The sequence below is a fragment of the Rattus norvegicus genome (genome assembly GCF_036323735.1).
Source record: "Rattus norvegicus strain BN/NHsdMcwi chromosome Y unlocalized genomic scaffold, GRCr8 chrY_unlocalized_22, whole genome shotgun sequence".
In the NCBI taxonomy this organism is placed as follows: Eukaryota; Metazoa; Chordata; class Mammalia; order Rodentia; family Muridae; genus Rattus; species Rattus norvegicus.
In genome coordinates this window covers 225,842-237,406 of record NW_026947381.1, presented here as the reverse complement: position 1 = coordinate 237,406, position 11,565 = coordinate 225,842, and the positions used below count along the sequence as shown (strand labels likewise).

Below are 11,565 nucleotides of genomic sequence, written 5' to 3'. Positions count from 1 at the left end.
CCCCTTCTGCCTAAAGGGATCTTGTGCCATCTTTTGCTGCCAAAGAGACACCTAGAGCTACAACTACTCCTCAGGTGAGTCTCACACCTTCTCCATCTGCCTAAAGGGACGTGGAATTTTCAAAAAATACTAAGGAATTGTGGAAGGTTGCCAATCCTTACAAGGGCATGCCAGACATTCCTTATTGTCCCAAGATGCTCAAGTAACTCCTCCTTCAACTGAAAAGGCATGTTCACCATCTGCCCTAGGTTTCACGGAATTTCTTCACCCCTCGCTAGTGCTCCAGAAAGTGTTCTCCATGCTCAAAGTGATTTGTCACTGTGCAAATTAGACTTCAAAGATACAAAACCATTTTTTTATATTTACAAAGGTCTGAAGGACAGTCCACATCGAAAAAAAAATCATGTAGACCTTGTGCCATTAGCCCAAGAATATAAAAAAATTTTCCATGTCTTCTAAAGCATCTAAACATCAACCTGGCTCTAGCACTCATTCTGGGAAACATTTACCATCAGTCATACAATCCCCAGGACCATCAAAATCAAATAAGGGGTATCTAGAAACTTTACCATCTGGCAAAAGGTTCAGCAACTTCTTCATGAGCTTGGTGAACCCATAGAACAAAATAATTAAAGCCATCTTCCCAGGGTGTTTTCCCAAGATCCACATATTTCTTCTTTAATTTTATGCCAAGACAGAAGGCCAGCTTCCTTCTCCCCATTTCTATATCTTCATCCTCTTTGTTCTCCCTCCCAAATGGCTGTTTACTCTGAACAGAAGGCTAATTGGTAAATCCTATAGGTACTGAAGGAATATCCGAGGTGCAGTTGAAGACACAACAATACTTGTGACATCACAGAAGAAGCTAGGGCTCTCCAGAATATAAGAGATTTTTCAGGGAGGGACTAATGTTGATATCACTGAGAATTGCCATGGACTACCCTCTTAACTGCTTTACTACCATTGAGTAGATACAAGGGTGCACTTTACAGGAGTGTCTCCTGTGACACAGTGGAAAACTTTACCTACTGTATCTCTAAAGCTAGAGAATTCTCTTGGCTTCATTAATGATTACATGCTCTGAATGGTGAAAGATAGCTAGGGACTTGGCATGGGTAGAAAAGATTTAGGAACCTAGAGTGGAGGAGATTAATGTGGATAATAATTTTATTCCCAGGTCCATTCCTATAGCCTATAGTTCAATTTTCTCAGATTTATCTGTTTTCAAAACACTAGGATTTTCCCTATAGTCCTGTAATGGAATGAGTATTATATTATATTTTCTTATTGTACATTCCATGATAGGGGACTTTATAATATTCCTGAATGTGTAGTCAAAAATTCTTTTTTCCAATTCCATTTCTGCAATGATTTTTGGCAACAGAGGTGGCCCAATTATAGAATGAGCATAACAGTGTAAATACTGTATACATACTTTAATGACACACTCCCAAATCCTTATTTTATCCAAAAATTACCAGACATTAATAAAGGAAAGTACCACATGGACTATTTAATTCGTTTCTCTAGTCCCACTTGATATCAGTTCCACAATATCTACCTTCCTGTGTTTCATTGCCATACTTGAGGGTTTTGGATATTTTACCATGATTCATTATTAAAGTCAAACATAAGATATAGGAGGATGGAAAGTGAGAGGAATGACTTGAGGACCAGTGAAGCCTCAATATAAGTAGTTTCAAAAGAACAGGATGGAGTCTAATTTGTCTAATTGGTGTTGCCATTTGTGGATTCTACAGTCTTGACCTAGATGCGCAGAATTCATGTTAAAATTCCAGCTAAAATTATAGCTGTAGGAGCCAACAAAAGTACATATATATACATCAGCCACCGAAACTATACAAGATTGATGGAGGTAAGAAATGCATTCAAGTTAATAAAAAAAAAAAGATAAATGCCTGTCGATTTTAAATTTATACAAAGATAAAGGGGAATATAGGTATAATTATTCACATAAGGCATGTTTATAATTTCAATTTGAAAGATAATGCTTTTTCTGTTGCCACAAAGCATTTTGCTGTAGAAAAGATATATTCTGCTAGTCAGTGTAAGGACCCAACGTAAAGGTTTCAGTAGGGCTGTTTGCTCGTATCTTTCCAAAAGGAAAGCACCCAACTAAGGAATCCAGAGACCACTGGACAAAAGAATAAAAATAATACTGTTAGGATTATTAACTGTGTTGCATATTAATCATCAGCTTGACAATAGAGAATATGAATGCCTTTTGTCAGAAGGGATGAATAAATCAAATAAATACACATGAAAAAAAAAAGAAATGCATTCTGTCAGATATAGATATTTCCTGAGAGACACAGCTAGATTATCCAGATACAGAAGTGAATGCTAGTGGCATACCAGTAAACTGGAAATGGACTTCTTGTTTTTAGATTTAAAAAAAAAGATTACAAGAGCTGAAGGGCTTTAACACTACAAGAACAACAATGCCAATGAACCAGAGCTTTCTGATACTAGAACAATATTCAAAGAATGTACATGGACAGAGCTATGGCTCCAACTGCATATGTGGAAGAGGATGGACTTGGTGGGCACCAATGGAAGAAGAAGTCCTTGGTCCTCCCTAGCTTTGACTCCAAGTTCAAGGTAATGTCAAGGGGTAATAAGGAGGGTTATAGTAGAAGGGCAGTGTAACCAGTAAAGGATTTTTTAGGCAGGAAACTGGGAAAGGAAATAACATTTTAAATGAAAATATAGAAACATCCAGTTAAAAAAAGCAATAAAATTTGCTAAAAAATGAAAGATATAAAATAAAAGTAAACTGCCAACTAATTATACCTATTCACTTGGAAATCTACAATGATAGTCAGAGTAATACAAGTGGTAAGACTAAGATGATGATATCTGAACTGGAGCACTTCTCTCTCCCAGATAGAAGTATCAGACAGAAACTGCACTATAGGTATCAAAAACATTGAAGAGTTTACTCTGAGCTGAGGACATAATGCTTGTCCATCCCATCTTCCTTAGTAACTTTCTCTTTTTGACAAAAAGTATAAAGTCCATAACCTGTCAGGGATACAACTGTGCCATTCACAACACTTGACTTTGGAATAAAGAAATGAATGATATAAACTCTCTGACTTCCAGAAAGCAAAAGAACAGGGAAGTCCAGATGCTTCTGAGAGGCTCCCGGCTCCTGATTCTCTTATGTGGAAGACGAAGATAAAGGCTATCTCTTCAGAGATACCCCTCAACACCTAACAAGGACATACTAAGCTTTCCCAAGCACCACATATTTTTCCTCGTTTTTTTTTTTTTTATACCAAGACAGAAGGCCAGCTTCCTTGTCTCCATTTCATATCCTTCATCCTCTTTTTACTCACTTCCAAATTGTCTCTGAATTAGGCCAAATAGTAAACCTTAGAGGTATTGAAGGAAAATCTGAGAGGCAGTTGCAGTCATGACAACAGAAGGAGCTAGGGGTCACCAGATTATAAGAGAGTTTTCAGGGAGGTTCTAATGATAATGTCACTGAGCACTACCGTGATCTACATGCTGAACACTTCCTTACATTGACCAGATTCAAGAGTGCCCTTACCAGGTATGTCTCAGGAAACACAGTGGAAACCTGTATGTACTACATCACTCTAAAGTAGAGACTTCTCTCTGCTTCTCTAGTCGTTACATGCTCTGAATGTAGAAAGTTAGGCAGGGGCTTAGCATGGGTAGAAACTATTTAGGAACATGGAGTGTAGGAAATAATTCTAGATAATATTTTTATTCCCAGGTTCATTCCTGTGACATAAAGTTCAATTTTCTGTGTTTTCTTTCTTTCCCAAATGCCAGTATTTTCTCTACAACCTTTAATTGAATGAATATTGTATTTCAATTTCTTACTGTAAATTCCTTGATAGGGGACTTTGTAAATGTTCCTCATTGTGTAATCAAAAATTCTGTTTTCCAATTAAATTTTCTGCAATGATTTTGGTCACAAAGGGGGCCCAGCTATAGAATGAGTACAACACTGTAACTACTGTGTACCTATTTCAAATGATGAATTCCCAAATCCTTTTTTTTTACCAAAAAAATTACCAGACATCAGGAAAGCAAAGTATAACATGGATTTTTTAATTCGGTTCTCTACTCCCATTTGATATCAGTACTACCCTATCTATCTTCTAGTGTTCCCATGGCCAGACTTGAGTGTTTAGGATGTTTTACCATGATTCTTTCTTAAGGCCAAATGTAATCTACCAGATGATGGGCAGGGGAGAAGAATGGCTTGAGGACCAGTTAAATGTCTACTTCAATAGGTTCATAAAAACAGGAGGGAGTCTATTTACATTGTCATCTGTGAATTCTACATTCTTGACATAGTTGGGGAGAATCCTTGTTAACATTCCGCCTAACAACGTAAGTGTAGAAGCCTCCAAAATTATTTATATACATCAGCCACCAAAACTAGATAAGATTGATAAAGCTAATAAGTGCATTCTTCCAGGAACTGGATAAAGATATTTACTGAGAGACACAGATACAGCATGTCAAATACAGAAGTGAATGCTAGTAGCAAACCAGTGAACTGAAAACAGACCTCTTGTAGGTAAATATTGAAAAAGGTTAGAAGAGCTGAAGGTGATTTCAACCCCATAAGAACAACAATGCCAATAAACCAGAGCCTTCGGATACCAGACCAATAAACAAAGAACGTACATGGACTGATCTATGGCTCCAAATTCATATGTGGCAGAGGATGGCCTTTTTGGGCAAAAATGGTGATGATGCCCTTGGTCCTCCCTAATTTGTCTCCCAGTTCAAGGGAGTGTCAATGGACAGAAAGTCTGGTTATAGAAGTAAGAAAAGGGAACATGTAGGGATCTTAAGGGAATAAACTGGGAAAGGAATTAATATTTTAAATGTAAATATAGAAAACAACCAGTTTAAAAAAAGCAATAAAATTCTTTAAAAAATATGAATGACATAAAAGAAAAGAAATATGCCAAGTAATCACATGTATTTCCTAGGAAATTGAAGTGGTAGTCTGAGTAATACTAGTGGACAGACTGAGATGATCAAGTCTAAACTAGAAGCACTTCTCTCTCCCAAATATCAGTGTCAGACACAAAGTGCTCTATAAATATCCAAAGCATGAGTTTACTTGGAGCTAAGCATACAATACTTGTTTTTCCCTTCTTCCTTAGGACCTTTTCTTCTTGACAAAGTATAAAGGTCATGACTTATCAGGAAAACAAATATGCCCTTCAAACACTTGGCTTTTGGAATAAAGAAATGAATGATATAAACCCACTGTCTTCCAGGAACCATAAGAACAGAAAAGTCCAGAGTGTAGGAAGTTCTTATAGACAATATTTTTATTCACAGGTCATTCCTGTATACTCTATCTAGTTTCCAGTGTTTGCATGCCCAGACATAAGGGTAGGATGATTTATCATCATTCTTTCTTAAGGCCAAAAATAAGATACTGGACTAAGGACAGGGAGAAAAATGTCTTGAGGACCAGTTAAACATATTCTTCAATAGGTTAATAAAAACAGGAGAGAGTCTATTTGAAATTGTCATTTGTTAATTTTACACTATTGACATATTTGGCCAGAATCCATGATAATTTTCCACTTAAACATTTAGGTGTAGGAGCCACCAAAAGTATATATGTATACATCAGCCAACAAAACTATGTAAGATTGATGAAGGTAAGAAGTGCTTTCTGCCAGGCACCAGATATAGATATTTACTGAGAGGCACAGATACAGCATGTCAAATACAGAAGTGAATTGTGGTAGTAAACCAGTGCACTGAAAACGGACATATTGTTGCTAAATCTTAAAAAAGGATTAGAAGAGTTGAGGGTGCTTTCAACACCATAAGAACAACTATGCCAATGATACAGAGCTTTATTGTACTAGACAAATATAAAAAGAAAGTACATGTACTGACCTATGGCTCCACATGAATAAGTGGCTGAGGATGTCATTTTTGGGCAACATTGAAAAGAGAGGCACTTGTCCTTCCTAGTTTTTCTTCCAATTCAAGGGAATGTCACGAGCCAGAAAGGCTGTTTAGAGAAGAAGGAAGGGGTTGGGGATTTAGCTCAATGGTAGAGCGCTTGCCTAGGAAGCGCAAGGCCCTGGGTTCGGTCCCCAGCTCAGAAAAAAAGAACAAAAAAAAAAAAAAGAAGAAGGAAATGGAATGCGTAGGGAACATATGATCAGGAAACTGGAAATTGAAATAGTATTTTAAATGTTTATATCTACTTAAAAATCTAGTTAAAAGGAATTAATTTTGCTAAAATATAAAAAAAATGAATGATATAAAAGAAAATAAATGTGCAAAGTCATAACAATTATTGGCTCAGAAATTTAAAGTCATAGTCATTGTAATACTAGTGGAAAGACTGAGATGATGAAGTCTCAACTAGAAGAATATTCTCTCCCAATAATCAGTGTCAGACACAAACTGCACTATAGGTGTCCAAAGCACAGAGGAGATGATTAACTTGAGTTAGGGACAGAATATTTGTTTTTCCCTTCTCCTTAGTACCTTTTCTTCTTGACAAAAAGAGTAAAGGTCCTTAGCTCTCATTAAAACAACTGTGCCTTTCACAACACTTGGTTTTTGGAATAAAGAAATGAACGATATAATCCCTCAGGAACCATAAGAACAGGAAAGTCCTGTTGTTTCTGAGAGTCTCCAAGCTCATGATTCCCTTATTTATAAGGCTCAGATTAAGGCTATCTTTTCAGCGATATCACTCAAGCCCTACAAAGGACTCACTGAACTTTCCAAAGGACCACATTTTTCTTCCTTATTTTTTATACCAAGACAGAAGGCCCGCTTCCTTCTCCCCATTTCCAAACACTTCTTCCTCTTTGTTACCACACCACAATTTGCTCTGAATTAGAGAATATTAGTAAAACCTATTGGTGAAGGAATAACTGAGAGGCAGTTGCAGTCACGACAATAGTTGTGACATCACAGAAGCTAGGACGCTCAAGGTTACAAGAGAGTTTTCAGGGAGGTCCTAATGATTATGGCACTGAGAACTGCTGTGGACTACCTGCTGAACACATTTCCTTACATTGACCAGATTCGAATTTTCACTTTCCAAGTATGTCTCCCGTTACACAGTTGAAACCTATACATAACACATCTCTCTAAAGCTAGAGACTTCTCTCTGCTTCACAAGTGGTTACATGCTCTGAATGGAGAAAATTAGAGAGGGTAGAAAAGATTTAGGAACATGGAGTGTAGGAGATAATTCTAGATAATATTTTTTTTGGTTCTTTTTTTTGGAGCTGGGGATCGAACCCAGGGCCTTGCGCTTCCTAGGTAAGCGCTCTACCACTGAGCTAAATCCCCAGCCCCTCTAGATAATATTTTTATTCCCAGTTTCATTCCGTTGATATAAAGTTCAATTTTCTGTGTTTTCTCTGTTTCCCAAAGGCCAGTATTTTCCCTACAGACCTTTAATTGAATGAATATTGTATTTCAATTCCTTATGTTTAATTCCTTGATAGGGGGTTTTGTAAATATTCCTCAATGTGTACTCAATAATTCTGTTTTCTAATTTCATTTTCTGCAATGATTTTTGTCACAAAGTGGGCCCAGCTATATAGTGAGTATAACAGCATAAATACTGTAAAACTACTTCAAATGATAAACTCACAAATATTTATTTTAATAAAAAAATTACCAGACATCAGGAAATCAAAAACAACATGGACTATTGTATTTGGTTATCTAATCCCATTTGATATCAGTACTACACTATCTAGCTTCCAGTTTTCCCATAGCCAGAACTGAGGGTTTAGGATGTTTTACCAAGATTCTTTCTTAAAACCAAATGTAAGATACCAGATGATGGGCAGGAAGAAGAATGGCTTGAGGACCAGTTATACGTCTACTTCAATAGGTTCATAAAAACAGGACGGAATCTATTTGCATTGTCATTTCTTAATTCTACATTCTTCACATAGTTCAGCAAAATCCATGTAAACATTCCACTTGACAAAATAGGTGTAAGAGCCACCAAAATTATATTTGTACTCATCAGCCAAACAAACTAGATAAGATTGATGAAGGTAAGAAGTTCATTCTGCAAGGAACCAGGTATAAATATTTACTGAGAGATACAGATACAGCCTGTCAAATACAAAAGTGAATGCTGGGACATACCAGTTAACTGAACACAGACCTCTTGTTGGTAAATTTTGAAAAAGGATTCAAAGAGCTGAAGGTGCTTTCAACCCGAGAAGAATAACAATGCCAGTGACCAGCGCTTTCTTATAATAGACAGATTTACAAAGAAAGTACATGGACTAACCTATGGCTCCAAATGCCTATGTGGCAGAAAATGGCCTTTTTGGGCAACATTGGAAAGAGAAGCTCTTGTATTCCCTACTTTGTCTCCCAGTTCAAGGGAATGCATTGCGGCAGAAAGGCTGGTTTGAAAAGAAGGAAATGGAACGGGTAGGAACCTTATGGGCAGGAAACTGGGAAAGGAAATAATATTTTAAAAGTAAATATAGAAACATCCAGTTATAAAACAATAAATTTTGGTAAAAAATAAAAAAAAGAATGATATGAAAGAAAGAAAGCTGCCAAGTAAAAAGACATCTTGACACAGAAATCTGAAGTGTTATTCAGAGTAATACTAGTGGAAAGACTGAGATGATGAAGTCTCAACTACAAATACTTCTCTATCCCAGATATCAGTGTGAGAGACAAACTGTACTATAGGTATCCAAAGCGTGGAGGAGTTTATTCAGAACTAGGGATACAATACTTGTTTTTCCCTTCTTCCTTAGGACCTTTTCTTCTTGAAAAAAAGAGTAAGGGTCATGAGTTCTCAGGAAAACAACTGTGCCCTTCACAACACTTGGCTTTTGGTATAAAGAAATTAATGATATAAACTCTCTTATTTCAAGGAACCATAAGAACAGAGAAGTCCAGATAAGAACAGAGACGTGGAAATGCTTCTGAGAGTCTCCCAGCTCCTGATTCCCTTATGTGGAAGACTCAGATCAATGCTATCTCTTCAGCGATATCACTCAAACCCTACAAAGGACTCACTGAACTTTCCAAAGGACCACATATTTCTTCCTTGTTTTTTATACCAGGAAAGAAGATCAGCTTTTTTCTCCCTATTTCTATTCTCTTCATCGTCTTTGTTATCACTCCCAAATGTGCTCTGAAGTAGAGGCCTATTAGTAAACCCTAGAAGTACTGAAAGAATATCTCAGAGGAAGTTGCAGTCACAACAACACTTGTGACATCACAGAAGAATCTAGTGCTCTCCAGGTTAGAAGAGAGTTTTCAGGGAATGCCTAACAATGATGTCACTGAAAACTGTCATGGCCTACCTGATGAACACCTTTCCTTACATTGACCAGATTCAAGTTTGCACTTTATAGGTATGTCTCCTATGACACAGTGGAAACCTTTATATCCACCTTCTCTCTAAAGCTAGAGAATTCTCTGTGCTTGACTAGTGGTTACATGCTGTGGGGCGTGGCATGGGTGAAAACGATTTAGGAACATGGAGTGTAGGAGATGTTCCTAGATAATATTTTTAATCCCCGGTTCATTCCTGTGACACACAGTTAAATTTTCTAGGTTTTCTCTGTATCACAATGACCAGTATTTTCCCTACAGATGTATAATTGAACGAATATTGTATTTCAATTTCTTATTGTAAATTACTTGTTAGGTGACTTTGTAAATTTTTCTCAGAAATTGATCTCAAAAATTCTGTTTTCAAGTACCATTTTCTGCAATGATATTGTCACATATGGGGCCCTGATATAGAGTAAGTATAATAGTGTAAATTCTGTGTACCTACTTCAAATGTAATCTCCCAAATTCTTATTTTATCAAAAAATTACCAGACATCAGGAGAACAAAGAAAACATTGACTATTGAATTCTGTTTCTTGTCCCATTTGATATCAGTACTACACTCTCTAGCGTCCAGTGTTCCCATGGCCAGAATTGAGGGTTTAGGATGATTTACCATGATTCTTTCTTCAGGCCAAACGTAAGATACTGGATGATGTGCAGGGAAAAGAATGACCTGAGGACCAGTTAAACGTCTACTTCAGGTTTGGGATTTACCTCAATGGAGAGCGCTTGCCTAGCAAGCGCAAGACCCTCGGTTCCTTCCCCAGCTCTGAATAAAAGAGAAAAAATAAAGTCTACTTCAATAGGTTCATAAAAACAGGGGGAGTCTCTTTGAAATTGTGATTTTTGAATTCTATATTCTTGACGTAGTTGGTCAGAATCCATGTTAACTTTCCAATTAACTTTATAGGTGTAAGAGCCACCAAAAGTATATATGTATACATCAGACCAAAAAAAAAAAAAAACTAGATAAGATTGATGAAGGTAGGAAGTGCATTCTGCAAGGAACTGGATATAGATATTTACTGGAGACACAGATACAGCATGTCAAATACAGAAGTGAATGCTAGTAGCAAACCAGTGAACTGAAAACAGACATGTGGTTAAATTTAAAAAAAAAAAGGATTAGAAGAACTGAACGTGCTTTAAACCACATAAGAACAATGATGCCAATGAACCAGAGATTTTTATAACTAGACCAATAATCAGAGAAAGTACATGGAGTAGTCTATGGCTACAAATGCATATGCTGCAGAGGATGGCCTTTTTGGGCAACATTGAAAAGAGAAGCCCTTGTCCCCTCTAATTTGTCTCCCTGTTCAAGGCAATGTCATGCGGCAGAAAGTTTGGTTAGAGAAGAAGGATATGGAACAGGTAGGGATCTTATGCACAGGAAACTGGGAAAGGAAATAATATTTTAAATGTATATATAGAAACATCTAATTAAAAAGCAATAAATTTTGTTTAAATATAAAAAAATGAATGATATAAAAGAAAAGAAAGCTGCAAAGCCATCACAAATATTGACTCAGAAATCTGAAGTGGTAGAGTAATACTAGTGGAATGACTGAGTTATTGAAGTCCCAACTAGAAGCACTTCTCTCTCCCAAATATCAGTGTCAGACACAAAGTGCATGATAGGTATACAAAGCATGTACGTGTTTACCTTAGTTAGTGACACAATACTTGTTTTTCCCTTCTTCCTTAGGACCTTTTCTTCTTGCGAAAAAGTGTAAAGGTCATGAGTTCTCAGGAAAACAACTGTGCCCTTCACAACACTTGGCTTTTGGAATAAAGAAATAAATGATATAAACCCTTTGACTTCCAGGAACCATAAGAACAGGGAAGTCTACAAGCTTCTAAGAGCCTCACAGTTCCTTATTCCCTTATATAGAAGCTCAGATCAAGGCTATCTCTTCAGCCATCCCACTCAACCCCTACCAAGGGCTCTCTGAGTTTTCTAAAGGACCACATATTTCTTCCTTGTTTTTTTATACCAAGATAGAAGGCCAGCATCCTTCTACCCATTTCCTATCTCTTCATCCTCTTTATTATCACTCCCCAATTTCTCTGAATTACATGTCAAACAGTAACCACTTTCAAAGTATGTCTCCTGTGACACAGTGGAAAACTTTATGTACTCCATCTGTCTAATTCTAGAGATTTCTCT

At 36.9% G+C, this 11,565-nt stretch overlaps 1 long non-coding RNA gene across 2 annotated transcripts; it reads left to right on the top strand.

The window, feature by feature from the left end:
- The first annotated feature begins 2,358 nt into the window (after positions 1–2,358).
- Positions 2,359–11,208, top strand: LOC134484647 (uncharacterized). 2 transcript variants are annotated; one of them, XR_010062224.1, is made up of 2 exons: positions 2,359–2,622; positions 11,104–11,208. It is a non-coding gene; the product is annotated as an uncharacterized LOC134484647 (long non-coding RNA). The 2 variants fall into 2 exon arrangements; XR_010062223.1 differs by lacking the exon at positions 2,359–2,622 and adding an exon at positions 6,178–9,410.
- Positions 11,209–11,565: the final 357 nt, after the last annotated feature.